Raw genomic sequence first — 23,543 nt, 5'->3', positions numbered from 1 at the left:
GGCAACTTTGGTCACCACCATGTAAGTTATAGGGCAGGAACAGCACAGTTTTCAAAACGTGTTTTTCAGCCCGAAATAAACGCGTTTTCTCAGCCCTTAGAATCACAGTGTAACTGCCTGGCTCAGAAGAGCAAACTGAGTCAGCCCTTAACCCCAGTGTGCTGAAATTGTCAAAACGTGTTTTTCAGCAGAAATAAACACGTTTTGGCAACTTTGGTCACCACCATGTAAGTTATAGGGCAGGAACAGCACAGTTTTCAAAACGTGTTTTTCAGCCCGAAATAAACGCGTTTTCTCAGCCCTTAGAATCACAGTGTAACTGCCTGGCTCAGAAGAGCACACTGAGTCAGCCCTTAACCCCAGTGTGCTGAAATTGTCTAAACGTGTTTTACAGCAGAAATAAACACGTTTTGGCAACTTTGGTCACCACCATGTAAGTTATAGGGCAGGAACAGCACAGTTTTCAAAACGTGTTTTTCAGCCCGAAATAAACGCGTTTTCTCAGCCCTTAGAATCACAGTGTAAATGCCTGGCTCAGAAGAGCAAACTGAGTCAGCCCTTAACCCCAGTGTGCTGAAATTGTCAAAACGTGTTTTTCAGCAGAAATAAACACGTTTTGGCAACTTTGGTCACCACCATGTAAGTTATATGGCAGGAACAGCACAGTTTTCAAAACGTGTTTTTCAGCCCGAAATAAACGCGTTTTCTCAGCTCTTAGAATCGCAGTGTAACTGCCTGTCTCAGAAGAGCACACTGAGTCAGCCCTTAACCCCAGTGTGCTGAAATTGTCAAAACGTGTTTGTCAGCAGAAATAAACACGTTTTGGCAACTTTGGTCAGCACCATGTAACTTATAGGGCAGGAACAGCACAGTTTTCAAAACGTGTTTTTCAGCCCGAAATAAACGCGTTTTCTCAGCCCTTAGAATCACAGTGTAACTGCCTGGCTCAGAAGAGCACACTGAGTCAGCCCTTAACCCCAGTGTGCTGAAATTGTCAAAACGTGTTTTTCAGCAGAAATAAACACGTTTTGGCAACTTTGGTCACCACCATGTAAGTTATATGGCAGGAACAGCACAGTTTTCAAAACGTGTTTTTCAGCCCGAAATAAACGCGTTTTCTCAGCCCTTAGAATCACAGTGTAACTGCCTGTCTCAGAAGAGCACAGTGAGTCAGCCCTTAACCCCAGTGTGCTGAAATTGTCAAAACGTGTTTTTCAGCAGAAATAAACACGTTTTGGCAACTTTGGTCACCACCAGGTAAGTTATATGGCAGGAACAGCACAGTTTTCAAAACGTGTTTTTCAGCACGAAATAAACGCGTTTTCTCTGCCCTTAGAATCACAGTGTAACTGCCTGTCTCAGAAGAGCACAGTGAGTCAGCCCTTAACCCCAGTGTGCTGAAATTGTCAAAACGTGTTTTTCAGCAGAAATAAACACGTTTTGGCAACTTTGGTCACCACCAGGTAAGTTATATGGCAGGAACAGCACAGTTTTCAAAACGTGTTTTTCAGCCCGAAATAAACGCGTTTTCTCAGCTCTTAGAATCGCAGTGTAACTGCCTGTCTCAGAAGAGCACACTGAGTCAGCCCTTAACCCCAGTGTGCTGAAATTGTCAAAACGTGTTTTACAGCAGAAATAAACACGTTTTGGCAACTTTGGTCAGCACCATGTAACTTATAGGGCAGGAACAGCACAGTTTTCAAAACGTGTTTTTCAGCCCGAAATAAACGCGTTTTCTCAGCCCTTAGAATCACAGTGTAACTGCCTGTCTCAGAAGAGCACAGTGAGTCAGCCCTTAACCCCAGTGTGCTGAAATTGTCAAAACGTGTTTTTCAGCAGAAATAAACACGTTTTGGCAACTTTGGTCACCACCATGTAAGTTATATGGCAGGAACAGCACAGTTTTCAAAACGTGTTTTTCAGCCCGAAATAAACGCGTTTTCTCAGCTCTTAGAATCGCAGTGTAACTGCCTGTCTCAGAAGAGCACAGTGAGTCAGCCCTTAACCCCAGTGTGCTGAAATTGTCAAAACGTGTTTTACAGCAGAAATAAACACGTTTTGGCAACTTTGGTCACCACCATGTAAGTTATAGGGCAGGAACAGCACAGTTTTCAAAACGTGTTTTTCAGCCCGAAATAAACGCGTTTTCTCAGCCCTTAGAATCACAGTGTAACTGCCTGGCTCAGAAGAGCAAACTGAGTCAGCCCTTAACCCCAGTGTGCTGAAATTGTCAAAACGTGTTTTTCAGCAGAAATAAACACGTTTTGGCAACTTTGGTCACCACCATGTAAGTTATAGGGCAGGAACAGCACAGTTTTCAAAACGTGTTTTTCAGCCCGAAATAAACGCGTTTTCTCAGCCCTTAGAATCACAGTGTAACTGCCTGGCTCAGAAGAGCACACTGAGTCAGCCCTTAACCCCAGTGTGCTGAAATTGTCAAAACGTGTTTTACAGCAGAAATAAACACGTTTTGGCAACTTTGGTCACCACCATGTAAGTTATAGGGCAGGAACAGCACCGTTTTCAAAATGTGTTTTTCAGCCCGAAATAAACGCGTTTTCTCAGCCCTTAGAATCACAGTGTAAATGCCTGGCTCAGAAGAGCAAACTGAGTCAGCCCTTAACCCCAGTGTGCTGAAATTGTCAAAACGTGTTTTTCAGCAGAAATAAACACGTTTTGGCAACTTTGGTCACCACCATGTAAGTTATAGGGCAGGAACAGCACAGTTTTCAAAACGTGTTTTTCAGCCCGAAATAAACGCGTTTTCTCAGCTCTTAGAATCGCAGTGTAACTGCCTGTCTCAGAAGAGCACACTGAGTCAGCCCTTAACCCCAGTGTGCTGAAATTGTCAAAACGTGTTTTACAGCAGAAATATACAAGTTTTGGCAACTTTGGTCACCACAATGTAAGTTATAGGGCAGGAACAGCACAGTTTTCAAAACGTGTTTTTCAGCCCGAAATAAACGCGTTTTCTCAGCTCTTAGAATCGCAGTGTAACTGCCTGTCTCAGAAGAGCACACTGAGTCAGCCCTTAACCCCAGTGTGCTGAAATTGTCAAAACGTGTTTTTCAGCAGAAATAAACACGTTTTGGCAACTTTGGTCACCACCATGTAAGTTATAGGGCAGGAACAGCACAGTTTTCAAAACGTGTTTTTCAGCCCGAAATAAACGCGTTTTCTCAGCTCTTAGAATCGCAGTGTAACTGCCTGTCTCAGAAGAGCACACTGAGTCAGCCCTTAACCCCAGTGTGCTGAAATTGTCAAAACGTGTTTTTCAGCAGAAATAAACACGTTTTGGCAACTTTGGTCACCACCATGTAAGTTATAGGGCAGGAACAGCACAGTTTTCAAAACGTGTTTTTCAGCCCGAAATAAACGCGTTTTCTCAGCTCTTAGAATCGCAGTGTAACTGCCTGTCTCAGAAGAGCACACTGAGTCAGCCCTTAACCCCAGTGTGCTGAAATTGTCAAAACGTGTTTTTCAGCAGAAATAAACACGTTTTGGCAACTTTGGTCACCACCATGTAAGTTATAGGGCAGGAACAGCACAGTTTTCAAAACGTGTTTTTCAGCCCGAAATAAACGCGTTTTCTCAGCTCTTAGAATCGCAGTGTAACTGCCTGTCTCAGAAGAGCACACTGAGTCAGCCCTTAACCCCAGTGTGCTGAAATTGTCAAAACGTGTTTTACAGCAGAAATAAACACGTTTTGGCAACTTTGGTCAGCACCATGTAACTTATAGGGCAGGAACAGCACAGTTTTCAAAACGTGTTTTTCAGCCCGAAATAAACGCGTTTTCTCAGCTCTTAGAATCGCAGTGTAACTGCCTGTCTCAGAAGAGCACACTGAGTCAGCCCTTAACCCCAGTGTGCTGAAATTGTCAAAACGTGTTTTACAGCAGAAATAAACACGTTTTGGCAACTTTGGTCAGCACCATGTAACTTATAGGGCAGGAACAGCACAGTTTTCAAAACGTGTTTTTCAGCCCGAAATAAACGCGTTTTCTCAGCCCTTAGAATCACAGTGTAACTGCCTGTCTCAGAAGAGCACAGTGAGTCAGCCCTTAACCCCAGTGTGCTGAAATTGTCAAAACGTGTTTTTCAGCAGAAATAAACACGTTTTGGCAACTTTGGTCACCACCATGTAAGTTATATGGCAGGAACAGCACAGTTTTCAAAACGTGTTTTTCAGCCCGAAATAAACGCGTTTTCTCAGCTCTTAGAATCGCAGTGTAACTGCCTGTCTCAGAAGAGCACAGTGAGTCAGCCCTTAACCCCAGTGTGCTGAAATTGTCAAAACGTGTTTTACAGCAGAAATAAACACGTTTTGGCAACTTTGGTCACCACCATGTAAGTTATATGGCATGAACAGCACAGTTTTCAAAACGTGTTTTTCAGCCCGAAATAAACGCGTTTTCTCAGCCCTTAGAATCGCAGTGTAACTGCCTGGCTCAGAAGAGCACAGTGAGTCAGCCCTTAACCCCAGTGTGCTGAAATTGTCAAAACGTGTTTTACAGCAGAAATAAACACGTTTTGGCAACTTTGGTCACCACCATGTAAGTTATATGGCATGAACAGCACAGTTTTCAAAACGTGTTTTTCAGCCCGAAATAAACGCGTTTTCTCAGCTCTTAGAATCGCAGTGTAACTGCCTGTCTCAGAAGAGCACAGTGAGTCAGCCCTTAACCCCAGTGTGCTGAAATTGTCAAAACGTGTTTTACAGCAGAAATAAACACGTTTTGGCAACTTTGGTCACCACCATGTAACTTATAGGGCAGGAACAGCACAGTTTTCAAAACGTGTTTTTCAGCCCGAAATAAACGCGTTTTCTCAGCCCTTAGAATCACAGTGTAACTGCCTGTCTCAGAAGAGCACACTGAGTCAGCCCTTAACCCCAGTGTGCTGAAATTGTCTAAACGTGTTTTACAGCAGAAATAAACACGTTTTGGCAACTTTGGTCACCACCATGTAAGTTATAGGGCAGGAACAGCACAGTTTTCAAAACGTGTTTTTCAGCCCGAAATAAACGCGTTTTCTCAGCCCTTAGAATCACAGTGTAACTGCCTGGCTCAGAAGAGCAAACTGAGTCAGCCCTTAACCCCAGTGTGCTGAAATTGTCAAAACGTGTTTTTCAGCAGAAATAAACACGTTTTGGCAACTTTGGTCACCACCATGTAAGTTATAGGGCAGGAACAGCACAGTTTTCAAAACGTGTTTTTCAGCCCGAAATAAACGCGTTTTCTCAGCCCTTAGAATCACAGTGTAACTGCCTGGCTCAGAAGAGCACACTGAGTCAGCCCTTAACCCCAGTGTGCTGAAATTGTCTAAACGTGTTTTACAGCAGAAATAAACACGTTTTGGCAACTTTGGTCACCACTATGTAAGTTATAGGGCAGGAACAGCACAGTTTTCAAAACGTGTTTTTCAGCCCGAAATAAACGCGTTTTCTCAGCCCTTAGAATCACAGTGTAAATGCCTGGCTCAGAAGAGCAAACTGAGTCAGCCCTTAACCCCAGTGTGCTGAAATTGTCAAAACGTGTTTTTCAGCAGAAATAAACACGTTTTGGCAACTTTGGTCACCACCATGTAAGTTATATGGCAGGAACAGCACAGTTTTCAAAACGTGTTTTTCAGCCCGAAATAAACGCGTTTTCTCAGCTCTTAGAATCGCAGTGTAACTGCCTGTCTCAGAAGAGCACACTGAGTCAGCCCTTAACCCCAGTGTGCTGAAATTGTCAAAACGTGTTTTACAGCAGAAATAAACACGTTTTGGCAACTTTGGTCAGCACCATGTAACTTATAGGGCAGGAACAGCACAGTTTTCAAAACGTGTTTTTCAGCCCGAAATAAACGCGTTTTCTCAGCTCTTAGAATCGCAGTGTAACTGCCTGTCTCAGAAGAGCACAGTGAGTCAGCCCTTAACCCCAGTGTGCTGAAATTGTCAAAACGTGTTTTACAGCAGAAATAAACACGTTTTGGCAACTTTGGTCACCACCATGTAACTTATAGGGCAGGAACAGCACAGTTTTCAAAACGTGTTTTTCAGCCCGAAATAAACGCGTTTTCTCAGCCCTTAGAATCACAGTGTAACTGCCTGTCTCAGAAGAGCACACTGAGTCAGCCCTTAACCCCAGTGTGCTGAAATTGTCAAAACGTGTTTTACAGCAGAAATAAACACGTTTTGGCAACTTTGGTCAGCACCATGTAACTTATAGGGCAGGAACAGCACAGTTTTCAAAACGTGTTTTTCAGCCCGAAATAAACGCGTTTTCTCAGCCCTTAGAATCACAGTGTAACTGCCTGGCTCAGAAGAGCACACTGAGTCAGCCCTTAACCCCAGTGTGCTGAAATTGTCAAAACGTGTTTTTCAGCAGAAATAAACACGTTTTGGCAACTTTGGTCACCACCATGTAAGTTATAGGGCAGGAACAGCACAGTTTTCAAAACGTGTTTTTCAGCCCGAAATAAACGCGTTTTCTCAGCCCTTAGAATCACAGTGTAACTGCCTGGCTCAGAAGAGCAAACTGAGTCAGCCCTTAACCCCAGTGTGCTGAAATTGTCAAAACGTGTTTTTCAGCAGAAATAAACACGTTTTGGCAACTTTGGTCACCACCATGTAAGTTATAGGGCAGGAACAGCACAGTTTTCAAAACGTGTTTTTCAGCCCGAAATAAACGCGTTTTCTCAGCCCTTAGAATCACAGTGTAACTGCCTGGCTCAGAAGAGCAAACAGAGTCAGCCCTTAACCCCAGTGTGCTGAAATTGTCAAAACGTGTTTTTCAGCAGAAATAAACACGTTTTGGCAACTTTGGTCACCACCATGTAAGTTATAGGGCAGGAACAGCACAGTTTTCAAAACGTGTTTTTCAGCCCGAAATAAACGCGTTTTCTCAGCCCTTAGAATCACAGTGTAACTGCCTGGCTCAGAAGAGCACACTGAGTCAGCCCTTAACCCCAGTGTGCTGAAATTGTCAAAACGTGTTTTACAGCAGAAATAAACACGTTTTGGCAACTTTGGTCACCACCATGTAAGTTATAGGGCAGGAACAGCACAGTTTTCAAAACGTGTTTTTCAGCCCGAAATAAACGCGTTTTCTCAGCCCTTAGAATCACAGTGTAAATGCCTGGCTCAGAAGAGCAAACTGAGTCAGCCCTTAACCCCAGTGTGCTGAAATTGTCAAAACGTGTTTTTCAGCAGAAATAAACACGTTTTGGCAACTTTGGTCACCACCATGTAAGTTATAGGGCAGGAACAGCACAGTTTTCAAAACGTGTTTTTCAGCCCGAAATAAACGCGTTTTCTCAGCTCTTAGAATCGCAGTGTAACTGCCTGTCTCAGAAGAGCACACTGAGTCAGCCCTTAACCCCAGTGTGCTGAAATTGTCAAAACGTGTTTTACAGCAGAAATAAACACGTTTTGGCAACTTTGGTCACCACCATGTAAGTTATAGGGCAGGAACAGCACAGTTTTCAAAACGTGTTTTTCAGCCCGAAATAAACGCGTTTTCTCAGCTCTTAGAATCGCAGTGTAACTGCCTGTCTCAGAAGAGCACACTGAGTCAGCCCTTAACCCCAGTGTGCTGAAATTGTCAAAACGTGTTTTTCAGCAGAAATAAACACGTTTTGGCAACTTTGGTCACCACCATGTAAGTTATAGGGCAGGAACAGCACAGTTTTCAAAACGTGTTTTTCAGCCCGAAATAAACGCGTTTTCTCAGCTCTTAGAATCGCAGTGTAACTGCCTGTCTCAGAAGAGCACACTGAGTCAGCCCTTAACCCCAGTGTGCTGAAATTGTCAAAACGTGTTTTTCAGCAGAAATAAACACGTTTTGGCAACTTTGGTCACCACCATGTAAGTTATAGGGCAGGAACAGCACAGTTTTCAAAACGTGTTTTTCAGCCCGAAATAAACGCGTTTTCTCAGCTCTTAGAATCGCAGTGTAACTGCCTGTCTCAGAAGAGCACACTGAGTCAGCCCTTAACCCCAGTGTGCTGAAATTGTCAAAACGTGTTTTTCAGCAGAAATAAACACGTTTTGGCAACTTTGGTCACCACCATGTAAGTTATAGGGCAGGAACAGCACAGTTTTCAAAACGTGTTTTTCAGCCCGAAATAAACGCGTTTTCTCAGCTCTTAGAATCGCAGTGTAACTGCCTGTCTCAGAAGAGCACACTGAGTCAGCCCTTAACCCCAGTGTGCTGAAATTGTCAAAACGTGTTTTACAGCAGAAATAAACACGTTTTGGCAACTTTGGTCAGCACCATGTAACTTATAGGGCAGGAACAGCACAGTTTTCAAAACGTGTTTTTCAGCCCGAAATAAACGCGTTTTCTCAGCTCTTAGAATCGCAGTGTAACTGCCTGTCTCAGAAGAGCACACTGAGTCAGCCCTTAACCCCAGTGTGCTGAAATTGTCAAAACGTGTTTTACAGCAGAAATAAACACGTTTTGGCAACTTTGGTCAGCACCATGTAACTTATAGGGCAGGAACAGCACAGTTTTCAAAACGTGTTTTTCAGCCCGAAATAAACGCGTTTTCTCAGCCCTTAGAATCACAGTGTAACTGCCTGTCTCAGAAGAGCACAGTGAGTCAGCCCTTAACCCCAGTGTGCTGAAATTGTCAAAACGTGTTTTTCAGCAGAAATAAACACGTTTTGGCAACTTTGGTCACCACCATGTAAGTTATATGGCAGGAACAGCACAGTTTTCAAAACGTGTTTTTCAGCCCGAAATAAACGCGTTTTCTCAGCTCTTAGAATCGCAGTGTAACTGCCTGTCTCAGAAGAGCACAGTGAGTCAGCCCTTAACCCCAGTGTGCTGAAATTGTCAAAACGTGTTTTACAGCAGAAATAAACACGTTTTGGCAACTTTGGTCACCACCATGTAACTTATAGGGCAGGAACAGCACAGTTTTCAAAACGTGTTTTTCAGCCCGAAATAAACGCGTTTTCTCAGCCCTTAGAATCACAGTGTAACTGCCTGTCTCAGAAGAGCACACTGAGTCAGCCCTTAACCCCAGTGTGCTGAAATTGTCAAAACGTGTTTTACAGCAGAAATAAACACGTTTTGGCAACTTTGGTCACCACCATGTAAGTTATATGGCAGGAACAGCACAGTTTTCAAAACGTGTTTTTCAGCCCGAAATAAACGCGTTTTCTCAGCCCTTAGAATCACAGTGTAACTGCCTGTCTCAGAAGAGCACAGTGAGTCAGCCCTTAACCCCAGTGTGCTGAAATTGTCAAAACGTGTTTTTCAGCAGAAATAAACACGTTTTGGCAACTTTGGTCACCACCAGGTAAGTTATATGGCAGGAACAGCACAGTTTTCAAAACGTGTTTTTCAGCACGAAATAAACGCGTTTTCTCTGCCCTTAGAATCACAGTGTAACTGCCTGTCTCAGAAGAGCACAGTGAGTCAGCCCTTAACCCCAGTGTGCTGAAATTGTCAAAACGTGTTTTTCAGCAGAAATAAACACGTTTTGGCAACTTTGGTCACCACCAGGTAAGTTATATGGCAGGAACAGCACAGTTTTCAAAACGTGTTTTTCAGCCCGAAATAAACGCGTTTTCTCAGCTCTTAGAATCGCAGTGTAACTGCCTGTCTCAGAAGAGCACACTGAGTCAGCCCTTAACCCCAGTGTGCTGAAATTGTCAAAACGTGTTTTACAGCAGAAATAAACACGTTTTGGCAACTTTGGTCAGCACCATGTAACTTATAGGGCAGGAACAGCACAGTTTTCAAAACGTGTTTTTCAGCCCGAAATAAACGCGTTTTCTCAGCCCTTAGAATCACAGTGTAACTGCCTGTCTCAGAAGAGCACAGTGAGTCAGCCCTTAACCCCAGTGTGCTGAAATTGTCAAAACGTGTTTTTCAGCAGAAATAAACACGTTTTGGCAACTTTGGTCACCACCATGTAAGTTATATGGCAGGAACAGCACAGTTTTCAAAACGTGTTTTTCAGCCCGAAATAAACGCGTTTTCTCAGCTCTTAGAATCGCAGTGTAACTGCCTGTCTCAGAAGAGCACAGTGAGTCAGCCCTTAACCCCAGTGTGCTGAAATTGTCAAAACGTGTTTTACAGCAGAAATAAACACGTTTTGGCAACTTTGGTCACCACCATGTAAGTTATAGGGCAGGAACAGCACAGTTTTCAAAACGTGTTTTTCAGCCCGAAATAAACGCGTTTTCTCAGCCCTTAGAATCACAGTGTAACTGCCTGGCTCAGAAGAGCAAACTGAGTCAGCCCTTAACCCCAGTGTGCTGAAATTGTCAAAACGTGTTTTTCAGCAGAAATAAACACGTTTTGGCAACTTTGGTCACCACCATGTAAGTTATAGGGCAGGAACAGCACAGTTTTCAAAACGTGTTTTTCAGCCCGAAATAAACGCGTTTTCTCAGCCCTTAGAATCACAGTGTAACTGCCTGGCTCAGAAGAGCACACTGAGTCAGCCCTTAACCCCAGTGTGCTGAAATTGTCAAAACGTGTTTTACAGCAGAAATAAACACGTTTTGGCAACTTTGGTCACCACCATGTAAGTTATAGGGCAGGAACAGCACCGTTTTCAAAATGTGTTTTTCAGCCCGAAATAAACGCGTTTTCTCAGCCCTTAGAATCACAGTGTAAATGCCTGGCTCAGAAGAGCAAACTGAGTCAGCCCTTAACCCCAGTGTGCTGAAATTGTCAAAACGTGTTTTTCAGCAGAAATAAACACGTTTTGGCAACTTTGGTCACCACCATGTAAGTTATAGGGCAGGAACAGCACAGTTTTCAAAACGTGTTTTTCAGCCCGAAATAAACGCGTTTTCTCAGCTCTTAGAATCGCAGTGTAACTGCCTGTCTCAGAAGAGCACACTGAGTCAGCCCTTAACCCCAGTGTGCTGAAATTGTCAAAACGTGTTTTACAGCAGAAATAAACAAGTTTTGGCAACTTTGGTCACCACCATGTAAGTTATAGGGCAGGAACAGCACAGTTTTCAAAACGTGTTTTTCAGCCCGAAATAAACGCGTTTTCTCAGCTCTTAGAATCGCAGTGTAACTGCCTGTCTCAGAAGAGCACACTGAGTCAGCCCTTAACCCCAGTGTGCTGAAATTGTCAAAACGTGTTTTTCAGCAGAAATAAACACGTTTTGGCAACTTTGGTCACCACCATGTAAGTTATAGGGCAGGAACAGCACAGTTTTCAAAACGTGTTTTTCAGCCCGAAATAAACGCGTTTTCTCAGCTCTTAGAATCGCAGTGTAACTGCCTGTCTCAGAAGAGCACACTGAGTCAGCCCTTAACCCCAGTGTGCTGAAATTGTCAAAACGTGTTTTTCAGCAGAAATAAACACGTTTTGGCAACTTTGGTCACCACCATGTAAGTTATAGGGCAGGAACAGCACAGTTTTCAAAACGTGTTTTTCAGCCCGAAATAAACGCGTTTTCTCAGCTCTTAGAATCGCAGTGTAACTGCCTGTCTCAGAAGAGCACACTGAGTCAGCCCTTAACCCCAGTGTGCTGAAATTGTCAAAACGTGTTTTTCAGCAGAAATAAACACGTTTTGGCAACTTTGGTCACCACCATGTAAGTTATAGGGCAGGAACAGCACAGTTTTCAAAACGTGTTTTTCAGCCCGAAATAAACGCGTTTTCTCAGCTCTTAGAATCGCAGTGTAACTGCCTGTCTCAGAAGAGCACACTGAGTCAGCCCTTAACCCCAGTGTGCTGAAATTGTCAAAACGTGTTTTACAGCAGAAATAAACACGTTTTGGCAACTTTGGTCAGCACCATGTAACTTATAGGGCAGGAACAGCACAGTTTTCAAAACGTGTTTTTCAGCCCGAAATAAACGCGTTTTCTCAGCTCTTAGAATCGCAGTGTAACTGCCTGTCTCAGAAGAGCACACTGAGTCAGCCCTTAACCCCAGTGTGCTGAAATTGTCAAAACGTGTTTTACAGCAGAAATAAACACGTTTTGGCAACTTTGGTCAGCACCATGTAACTTATAGGGCAGGAACAGCACAGTTTTCAAAACGTGTTTTTCAGCCCGAAATAAACGCGTTTTCTCAGCCCTTAGAATCACAGTGTAACTGCCTGTCTCAGAAGAGCACAGTGAGTCAGCCCTTAACCCCAGTGTGCTGAAATTGTCAAAACGTGTTTTTCAGCAGAAATAAACACGTTTTGGCAACTTTGGTCACCACCATGTAAGTTATATGGCAGGAACAGCACAGTTTTCAAAACGTGTTTTTCAGCCCGAAATAAACGCGTTTTCTCAGCTCTTAGAATCGCAGTGTAACTGCCTGTCTCAGAAGAGCACAGTGAGTCAGCCCTTAACCCCAGTGTGCTGAAATTGTCAAAACGTGTTTTACAGCAGAAATAAACACGTTTTGGCAACTTTGGTCACCACCATGTAAGTTATATGGCATGAACAGCACAGTTTTCAAAACGTGTTTTTCAGCCCGAAATAAACGCGTTTTCTCAGCCCTTAGAATCGCAGTGTAACTGCCTGGCTCAGAAGAGCACAGTGAGTCAGCCCTTAACCCCAGTGTGCTGAAATTGTCAAAACGTGTTTTACAGCAGAAATAAACACGTTTTGGCAACTTTGGTCACCACCATGTAAGTTATATGGCATGAACAGCACAGTTTTCAAAACGTGTTTTTCAGCCCGAAATAAACGCGTTTTCTCAGCTCTTAGAATCGCAGTGTAACTGCCTGTCTCAGAAGAGCACAGTGAGTCAGCCCTTAACCCCAGTGTGCTGAAATTGTCAAAACGTGTTTTACAGCAGAAATAAACACGTTTTGGCAACTTTGGTCACCACCATGTAACTTATAGGGCAGGAACAGCACAGTTTTCAAAACGTGTTTTTCAGCCCGAAATAAACGCGTTTTCTCAGCCCTTAGAATCACAGTGTAACTGCCTGTCTCAGAAGAGCACACTGAGTCAGCCCTTAACCCCAGTGTGCTGAAATTGTCTAAACGTGTTTTACAGCAGAAATAAACACGTTTTGGCAACTTTGGTCACCACCATGTAAGTTATAGGGCAGGAACAGCACAGTTTTCAAAACGTGTTTTTCAGCCCGAAATAAACGCGTTTTCTCAGCCCTTAGAATCACAGTGTAACTGCCTGGCTCAGAAGAGCAAACTGAGTCAGCCCTTAACCCCAGTGTGCTGAAATTGTCAAAACGTGTTTTTCAGCAGAAATAAACACGTTTTGGCAACTTTGGTCACCACCATGTAAGTTATAGGGCAGGAACAGCACAGTTTTCAAAACGTGTTTTTCAGCCCGAAATAAACGCGTTTTCTCAGCCCTTAGAATCACAGTGTAACTGCCTGGCTCAGAAGAGCACACTGAGTCAGCCCTTAACCCCAGTGTGCTGAAATTGTCTAAACGTGTTTTACAGCAGAAATAAACACGTTTTGGCAACTTTGGTCACCACCATGTAAGTTATAGGGCAGGAACAGCACAGTTTTCAAAACGTGTTTTTCAGCCCGAAATAAACGCGTTTTCTCAGCCCTTAGAATCACAGTGTAAATGCCTGGCTCAGAAGAGCAAACTGAGTCAGCCCTTAACCCCAGTGTGCTGAAATTGTCAAAACGTGTTTTTCAGCAGAAATAAACACGTTTTGGCAACTTTGGTCACCACCATGTAAGTTATAGGGCAGGAACAGCACAGTTTTCAAAACGTGTTTTTCAGCCCGAAATAAACGCGTTTTCTCAGCCCTTAGAATCACAGTGTAACTGCCTGGCTCAGAAGAGCACACTGAGTCAGCCCTTAACCCCAGTGTGCTGAAATTGTCTAAACGTGTTTTACAGCAGAAATAAACACGTTTTGGCAACTTTGGTCACCACCATGTAACTTATAGGGCAGGAACAGCACAGTTTTCAAAACGTGTTTTTCAGCCCGAAATAAACGCGTTTTCTCAGCCCTTAGAATCACAGTGTAACTGCCTGTCTCAGAAGAGCACACTGAGTCAGCCCTTAACCCCAGTGTGCTGAAATTGTCAAAACGTGTTTTACAGCAGAAATAAACACGTTTTGGCAACTTTGGTCAGCACCATGTAACTTATAGGGCAGGAACAGCACAGTTTTCAAAACGTGTTTTTCAGCCCGAAATAAACGCGTTTTCTCAGCCCTTAGAATCACAGTGTAACTGCCTGGCTCAGAAGAGCACACTGAGTCAGCCCTTAACCCCAGTGTGCTGAAATTGTCAAAACGTGTTTTTCAGCAGAAATAAACACGTTTTGGCAACTTTGGTCACCACCATGTAAGTTATAGGGCAGGAACAGCACAGTTTTCAAAACGTGTTTTTCAGCCCGAAATAAACGCGTTTTCTCAGCTCTTAGAATCGCAGTGTAACTGCCTGTCTCAGAAGAGCACAGTGAGTCAGCCCTTAACCCCAGTGTGCTGAAATTGTCAAAACGTGTTTTACAGCAGAAATAAACACGTTTTGGCAACTTTGGTCACCACCATGTAAGTTATATGGCATGAACAGCACAGTTTTCAAAACGTGTTTTTCAGCCCGAAATAAACGCGTTTTCTCAGCCCTTAGAATCGCAGTGTAACTGCCTGGCTCAGAAGAGCACAGTGAGTCAGCCCTTAACCCCAGTGTGCTGAAATTGTCAAAACGTGTTTTACAGCAGAAATAAACACGTTTTGGCAACTTTGGTCACCACCATGTAAGTTATATGGCATGAACAGCACAGTTTTCAAAACGTGTTTTTCAGCCCGAAATAAACGCGTTTTCTCAGCTCTTAGAATCGCAGTGTAACTGCCTGTCTCAGAAGAGCACAGTGAGTCAGCCCTTAACCCCAGTGTGCTGAAATTGTCAAAACGTGTTTTACAGCAGAAATAAACACGTTTTGGCAACTTTGGTCACCACCATGTAACTTATAGGGCAGGAACAGCACAGTTTTCAAAACGTGTTTTTCAGCCCGAAATAAACGCGTTTTCTCAGCCCTTAGAATCACAGTGTAACTGCCTGTCTCAGAAGAGCACACTGAGTCAGCCCTTAACCCCAGTGTGCTGAAATTGTCTAAACGTGTTTTACAGCAGAAATAAACACGTTTTGGCAACTTTGGTCACCACCATGTAAGTTATAGGGCAGGAACAGCACAGTTTTCAAAACGTGTTTTTCAGCCCGAAATAAACGCGTTTTCTCAGCCCTTAGAATCACAGTGTAACTGCCTGGCTCAGAAGAGCAAACTGAGTCAGCCCTTAACCCCAGTGTGCTGAAATTGTCAAAACGTGTTTTTCAGCAGAAATAAACACGTTTTGGCAACTTTGGTCACCACCATGTAAGTTATAGGGCAGGAACAGCACAGTTTTCAAAACGTGTTTTTCAGCCCGAAATAAACGCGTTTTCTCAGCCCTTAGAATCACAGTGTAACTGCCTGGCTCAGAAGAGCACACTGAGTCAGCCCTTAACCCCAGTGTGCTGAAATTGTCTAAACGTGTTTTACAGCAGAAATAAACACGTTTTGGCAACTTTGGTCACCACCATGTAAGTTATAGGGCAGGAACAGCACAGTTTTCAAAACGTGTTTTTCAGCCCGAAATAAACGCGTTTTCTCAGCCCTTAGAATCACAGTGTAAATGCCTGGCTCAGAAGAGCAAACTGAGTCAGCCCTTAACCCCAGTGTGCTGAAATTGTCAAAACGTGTTTTTCAGCAGAAATAAACACGTTTTGGCAACTTTGGTCACCACCATGTAAGTTATATGGCAGGAACAGCACAGTTTTCAAAACGTGTTTTTCAGCCCGAAATAAACGCGTTTTCTCAGCTCTTAGAATCGCAGTGTAACTGCCTGTCTCAGAAGAGCACACTGAGTCAGCCCTTAACCCCAGTGTGCTGAAATTGTCAAAACGTGTTTTACAGCAGAAATAAACACGTTTTGGCAACTTTGGTCAGCACCATGTAACTTATAGGGCAGGAACAGCACAGTTTTCAAAACGTGTTTTTCAGCCCGAAATAAACGCGTTTTCTCAGCCCTTAGAATCACAGTGTAACTGCCTGGCTCAGAAGAGCACACTGAGTCAGCCCTTAACCCCAGTGTGCTGAAATTGTCAAAACGTGTTTTTCAGCAGAAATAAACACGTTTTGGCAACTTTGGTCACCACCATGTAAGTTATATGGCAGGAACAGCACAGTTTCAAAACGTGTTTTTCAGCCCGAAATAAACGCGTTTTCTCAGCCCTTAGAATCACAGTGTAACTGCCTGTCTCAGAAGAGCACAGTGAGTCAGCCCTTAACCCCAGTGTGCTGAAATTGTCAAAACGTGTTTTTCAGCAGAAATAAACACGTTTTGGCAACTTTGGTCACCACCAGGTAAGTTATATGGCAGGAACAGCACAGTTTTCAAAACGTGTTTTTCAGCCCGAAATAAACGCGTTTTCTCAGCTCTTAGAATCGCAGTGTAACTGCCTGTCTCAGAAGAGCACACTGAGTCAGCCCTTAACCCCAGTGTGCTGAAATTGTCAAAACGTGTTTTACAGCAGAAATAAACACGTTTTGGCAACTTTGGTCAGCACCATGTAACTTATAGGGCAGGAACAGCACAGTTTTCAAAACGTGTTTTTCAGCCCGAAATAAACGCGTTTTCTCAGCCCTTAGAATCACAGTGTAACTGCCTGTCTCAGAAGAGCACAGTGAGTCAGCCCTTAACCCCAGTGTGCTGAAATTGTCAAAACGTGTTTTTCAGCAGAAATAAACACGTTTTGGCAACTTTGGTCACCACCATGTAAGTTATATGGCAGGAACAGCACAGTTTTCAAAACGTGTTTTTCAGCCCGAAATAAACGCGTTTTCTCAGCTCTTAGAATCGCAGTGTAACTGCCTGTCTCAGAAGAGCACAGTGAGTCAGCCCTTAACCCCAGTGTGCTGAAATTGTCAAAACGTGTTTTACAGCAGAAATAAACACGTTTTGGCAACTTTGGTCACCACCATGTAACTTATAGGGCAGGAACAGCACAGTTTTCAAAACGTGTTTTTCAGCCCGAAATAAACGCGTTTTCTCAGCCCTTAGAATCACAGTGTAACTGCCTGTCTCAGAAGAGCACACTGAGTCAGCCCTTAACCCCAGTGTGCTGAAATTGTCAAAACGTGTTTTACAGCAGAAATAAACACGTTTTGGCAACTTTGGTCAGCACCATGTAACTTATAGGGCAGGAACAGCACAGTTTTCAAAACGTGTTTTTCAGCCCGAAATAAACGCGTTTTCTCAGCCCTTAGAATCACAGTGTAACTGCCTGGCTCAGAAGAGCACACTGAGTCAGCCCTTAACCCCAGTGTGCTGAAATTGTCAAAACGTGTTTTTCAGCAGAAATAAACACGTTTTGGCAACTTTGGTCACCACCATGTAAGTTATAGGGCAGGAACAGCACAGTTTTCAAAACGTGTTTTTCAGCCCGAAATAAACGCGTTTTCTCAGCCCTTAGAATCACAGTGTAACTGCCTGGCTCAGAAGAGCAAACTGAGTCAGCCCTTAACCCCAGTGTGCTGAAATTGTCAAAACGTGTTTTTCAGCAGAAATAAACACGTTTTGGCAACTTTGGTCACCACCATGTAAGTTATAGGGCAGGAACAGCACAGTTTTCAAAACGTGTTTTTCAGCCCGAAATAAACGCGTTTTCTCAGCCCTTAGAATCACAGTGTAACTGCCTGGCTCAGAAGAGCAAACAGAGTCAGCCCTTAACCCCAGTGTGCTGAAATTGTCAAAACGTGTTTTTCAGCAGAAATAAACACGTTTTGGCAACTTTGGTCACCACCATGTAAGTTATAGGGCAGGAACAGCACAGTTTTCAAAACGTGTTTTTCAGCCCGAAATAAACGCGTTTTCTCAGCCCTTAGAATCACAGTGTAACTGCCTGGCTCAGAAGAGCACACTGAGTCAGCCCTTAACCCCAGTGTGCTGAAATTGTCAAAACGTGTTTTACAGCAGAAATAAACACGTTTTGGCAACTTTGGTCACCACCATGTAAGTTATAGGGCAGGAACAGCACAGTTTTCAAAACGTGTTTTTCAGCCCGAAATAAACGCGTTTTCTCAGCCCTTAGAATCACAGTGTAAATGCCTGGCTCAGAAGAGCAAACTGAGTCAGCCCTTAACCCCAGTGTGCTGAAATTGTCAAAACGTGTTTTTCAGCAGAAATAAACACGTTTTGGCAACTTTGGTCACCACCATGTAAGTTATAGGGCAGGAACAGCACAGTTTTCAAAACGTGTTTTTCAGCCCGAAATAAACGCGTTTTCTCAGCTCTTAGAATCGCAGTGTAACTGCCTGTCTCAGAAGAGCACACTGAGTCAGCCCTTAACCCCAGTGTGCTGAAATTGTCAAAACGTGTTTTACAGCAGAAATAAACACGTTTTGGCAACTTTGGTCACCACCATGTAAGTTATAGGGCAGGAACAGCACAGTTTTCAAAACGTGTTTTTCAGCCCGAAATAAACGCGTTTTCTCAGCTCTTAGAATCGCAGTGTAACTGCCTGTCTCAGAAGAGCACACTGAGTCAGCCCTTAACCCCAGTGTGCTGAAATTGTCAAAACGTGTTTTTCAGCAGAAATAAACACGTTTTGGCAACTTTGGTCACCACCATGTAAGTTATAGGGCAGGAACAGCACAGTTTTCAAAACGTGTTTTTCAGCCCGAAATAAACGCGTTTTCTCAGCTCTTAGAATCGCAGTGTAACTGCCTGTCTCAGAAGAGCACACTGAGTCAGCCCTTAACCCCAGTGTGCTGAAATTGTCAAAACGTGTTTTTCAGCAGAAATAAACACGTTTTGGCAACTTTGGTCACCACCATGTAAGTTATAGGGCAGGAACAGCACAGTTTTCAAAACGTGTTTTTCAGCCCGAAATAAACGCGTTTTCTCAGCTCTTAGAATCGCAGTGTAACTGCCTGTCTCAGAAGAGCACACTGAGTCAGCCCTTAACCCCAGTGTGCTGAAATTGTCAAAACGTGTTTTTCAGCAGAAATAAACACGTTTTGGCAACTTTGGTCACCACCATGTAAGTTATAGGGCAGGAACAGCACAGTTTTCAAAACGTGTTTTTCAGCCCGAAATAAACGCGTTTTCTCAGCTCTTAGAATCGCAGTGTAACTGCCTGTCTCAGAAGAGCACACTGAGTCAGCCCTTAACCCCAGTGTGCTGAAATTGTCAAAACGTGTTTTACAGCAGAAATAAACACGTTTTGGCAACTTTGGTCAGCACCATGTAACTTATAGGGCAGGAACAGCACAGTTTTCAAAACGTGTTTTTCAGCCCGAAATAAACGCGTTTTCTCAGCTCTTAGAATCGCAGTGTAACTGCCTGTCTCAGAAGAGCACACTGAGTCAGCCCTTAACCCCAGTGTGCTGAAATTGTCAAAACGTGTTTTACAGCAGAAATAAACACGTTTTGGCAACTTTGGTCAGCACCATGTAACTTATAGGGCAGGAACAGCACAGTTTTCAAAACGTGTTTTTCAGCCCGAAATAAACGCGTTTTCTCAGCCCTTAGAATCACAGTGTAACTGCCTGTCTCAGAAGAGCACAGTGAGTCAGCCCTTAACCCCAGTGTGCTGAAATTGTCAAAACGTGTTTTTCAGCAGAAATAAACACGTTTTGGCAACTTTGGTCACCACCATGTAAGTTATATGGCAGGAACAGCACAGTTTTCAAAACGTGTTTTTCAGCCCGAAATAAACGCGTTTTCTCAGCTCTTAGAATCGCAGTGTAACTGCCTGTCTCAGAAGAGCACAGTGAGTCAGCCCTTAACCCCAGTGTGCTGAAATTGTCAAAACGTGTTTTACAGCAGAAATAAACACGTTTTGGCAACTTTGGTCACCACCATGTAACTTATAGGGCAGGAACAGCACAGTTTTCAAAACGTGTTTTTCAGCCCGAAATAAACGCGTTTTCTCAGCCCTTAGAATCACAGTGTAACTGCCTGTCTCAGAAGAGCACACTGAGTCAGCCCTTAACCCCAGTGTGCTGAAATTGTCAAAACGTGTTTTACAGCAGAAATAAACACGTTTTGGCAACTTTGGTCACCACCATGTAAGTTATAGGGCATAAACAGCACAGTTTTCAAAACGTGTTTTTCAGCCCGAAATAAACGCGTTTTCTCAGCCCTTAGAATCACAGTGTAACTGCCTGGCTCAGAAGAGCAAACTGAGTCAGCCCTTAACCCCAGTGTGCTGAAATTGTCAAAACGTGTTTTTCAGCAGAAATAAACACGTTTTGGCAACTTTGGTCACCACCATGTAAGTTATAGGGCAGGAACAGCACAGTTTTCAAAACGTGTTTTTCAGCCCGAAATAAACGCGTTTTCTCAGCCCTTAGAATCACAGTGTAACTGCCTGGCTCAGAAGAGCAAACTGAGTCAGCCCTTAACCCCAGTGTGCTGAAATTGTCAAAACGTGTTTTTCAGCAGAAATAAACACGTTTTGGCAACTTTGGTCACCACCATGTAAGTTATAGGGCAGGAACAGCACAGTTTTCAAAACGTGTTTTTCAGCCCGAAATAAACGCGTTTTCTCAGCTCTTAGAATCGCAGTGTAACTGCCTGTCTCAGAAGAGCACACTGAGTCAGCCCTTAACCCCAGTGTGCTGAAATTGTCAAAACGTGTTTTTCAGCAGAAATAAACACGTTTTGGCAACTTTGGTCACCACCATGTAAGTTATAGGACAGGAACAGCACAGTTTTCAAAACGTGTTTTTCAGCCCGAAATAAACGCGTTTTCTCAGCTCTTAGAATCGCAGTGTAAATGCCTGTCTCAGAAGAGCACACTGAGTCAGCCCTTAACCCCAGTGTGCTGAAATTGTCAAAACGTGTTTTTCAGCAGAAATAAACACGTTTTGGCAACTTTGGTCACCACCATGTAAGTTATAGGGCAGGAACAGCACAGTTTTCAAAACGTGTTTTTCAGCCCGAAATAAACGCGTTTTCTCAGCTCTTAGAATCGCAGTGTAACTGCCTGTCTCAGAAGAGCACACTGAGTCAGCCCTTAACCCCAGTGTGCTGAAATTGTCAAAACGTGTTTTACAGCAGAAATAAACACGTTTTGGCAACTTTGGTCACCACCATGTAAGTTATAGGGCATAAACAGCACAGTTTTCAAAACGTGTTTTTCAGCCCGAAATAAACGCGTTTTCTCAGCCCTTAGAATCACAGTGTAACTGCCTGGCTCAGAAGAGCAAACTGAGTCAGCCCTTAACCCCAGTGTGCTGAAATTGTCAAAACGTGTTTTTCAGCAGAAATAAACACGTTTTGGCAACTTTGGTCACCACCATGTAAGTTATAGGGCAGGAACAGCACAGTTTTCAAAACGTGTTTTTCAGCCCGAAATAAACGCGTTTTCTCAGCTCTTAGAATCGCAGTGTAACTGCCTGTCTCAGAAGAGCACACTGAGTCAGCCCTTAACCCCAGTGTGCTGAAATTGTCAAAACGTGTTTTTCAGCAGAAATAAACACGTTTTGGCAACTTTGGTCACCACCATGTAAGTTATAGGACAGGAACAGCACAGTTTTCAAAACGTGTTTTTCAGCCCGAAATAAACGCGTTTTCTCAGCTCTTAGAATCGCAGTGTAAATGCCTGTCTCAGAAGAGCACACTGAGTCAGCCCTTAACCCCAGTGTGCTGAAATTGTCAAAACGTGTTTTTCAGCAGAAATAAACACGTTTTGGCAACTTTGGTCACCACCATGTAAGTTATATGGCAGGAACAGCACAGTTTTCAAAACGTGTTTTTCAGCCCGAAATAAACGCGTTTTCTCAGCTCTTAGAATCGCAGTGTAACTGCCTGTCTCAGAAGAGCACACTGAGTCAGCCCTTAACCCCAGTGTGCTGAAATTGTCAAAACGTGTTTTACAGCAGAAATAAACACGTTTTGGCAACTTTGGTCAGCACCATGTAACTTATAGGGCAGGAACAGCACAGTTTTCAAAACGTGTTTTTCAGCCCGAAATAAACGCGTTTTCTCAGCCCTTAGAATCACAGTGTAACTGCCTGGCTCAGAAGAGCACACTGAGTCAGCCCTTAACCCCAGTGTGCTGAAATTGTCAAAACGTGTTTTTCAGCAGAAATAAACACGTTTTGGCAACTTTGGTCACCACCATGTAAGTTATATGGCAGGAACAGCACAGTTTTCAAAACGTGTTTTTCAGCCCGAAATAAACGCGTTTTCTCAGCCCTTAGAATCACAGTGTAACTGCCTGTCTCAGAAGAGCACAGTGAGTCAGCCCTTAACCCCAGTGTGCTGAAATTGTCAAAACGTGTTTTTCAGCAGAAATAAACACGTTTTGGCAACTTTGGTCACCACCAGGTAAGTTATATGGCAGGAACAGCACAGTTTTCAAAACGTGTTTTTCAGCCCGAAATAAACGCGTTTTCTCTGCCCTTAGAATCACAGTGTAACTGCCTGTCTCAGAAGAGCACAGTGAGTCAGCCCTTAACCCCAGTGTGCTGAAATTGTCAAAACGTGTTTTTCAGCAGAAATAAACACGTTTTGGCAACTTTGGTCACCACCATGTAAGTTATATGGCAGGAACAGCACAGTTTTCAAAACGTGTTTTTCAGCTGGAAATCAACGCGTTTTCTCAGCCCTTAGAATCACAGTGTAACTGCCTGGCTCAGAAGAGCACACTGAGTCAGCCCTTAACCCCAGTGTGCTGAAATTGTCAAAACGTGTTTTTCAGCAGAAATAAACACGTTTTGGCAACTTTGGTCACCACCATGTAAGTTATAGGGCAGGAACAGCACAGTTTTCAAAACGTGTTTTTCAGCCCGAAATAAACGCGTTTTCTCAGCTCTTAGAATCGCAGTGTAACTGCCTGTCTCAGAAGAGCACACTGAGTCAGCCCTTAACCCCAGTGTGCTGAAATTGTCAAAACGTGTTTTACAGCAGAAATAAACACGTTTTGGCAACTTTGGTCACCACCATGTAAGTTATAGGGCATAAACAGCACAGTTTTCAAAACGTGTTTTTCAGCCCGAAATAAACGCGTTTTCTCAGCCCTTAGAATCACAGTGTAACTGCCTGGCTCAGAAGAGCAAACTGAGTCAGCCCTTAACCCCAGTGTGCTGAAATTGTCAAAACGTGTTTTTCAGCAGAAATAAACACGTTTTGGCAACTTTGGTCACCACCATGTAAGTTATAGGGCAGGAACAGCACAGTTTTCAAAACGTGTTTTTCAGCCCGAAATAAACGCGTTTTCTCAGCCCTTAGAATCACAGTGTAACTGCCTGGCTCAGAAGAGCAAACTGAGTCAGCCCTTAACCCCAGTGTGCTGAAATTGTCTAAACGTGTTTTTCAGCAGAAATAAACACGTTTTGGCAACTTTGGTCACCACCATGTAAGTTATAGGGCAGGAACAGCACAGTTTTCAAAACGTGTTTTTCAGCCCGAAATAAACGCGTTTTCTCAGCCCTTAGAATCACAGTGTAACTGCCTGGCTCAGAAGAGCAAACTGAGTCAGCCCTTAACCCCAGTGTGCTGAAATTGTCAAAACGTGTTTTTCAGCAGAAATAAACACGTTTTGGCAACTTTGGTCACCACCATGTAAGTTATAGGGCAGGAACAGCACAGTTTTCAAAACGT

This window comes from Atractosteus spatula, chromosome 3 (genome assembly GCF_055471065.1).
Source record: "Atractosteus spatula isolate fAtrSpa1 chromosome 3, fAtrSpa1.hap1, whole genome shotgun sequence".
Taxonomy (NCBI): domain Eukaryota; kingdom Metazoa; phylum Chordata; class Actinopteri; order Semionotiformes; family Lepisosteidae; genus Atractosteus; species Atractosteus spatula.
This window is presented reverse-complemented; position numbering follows the sequence as displayed.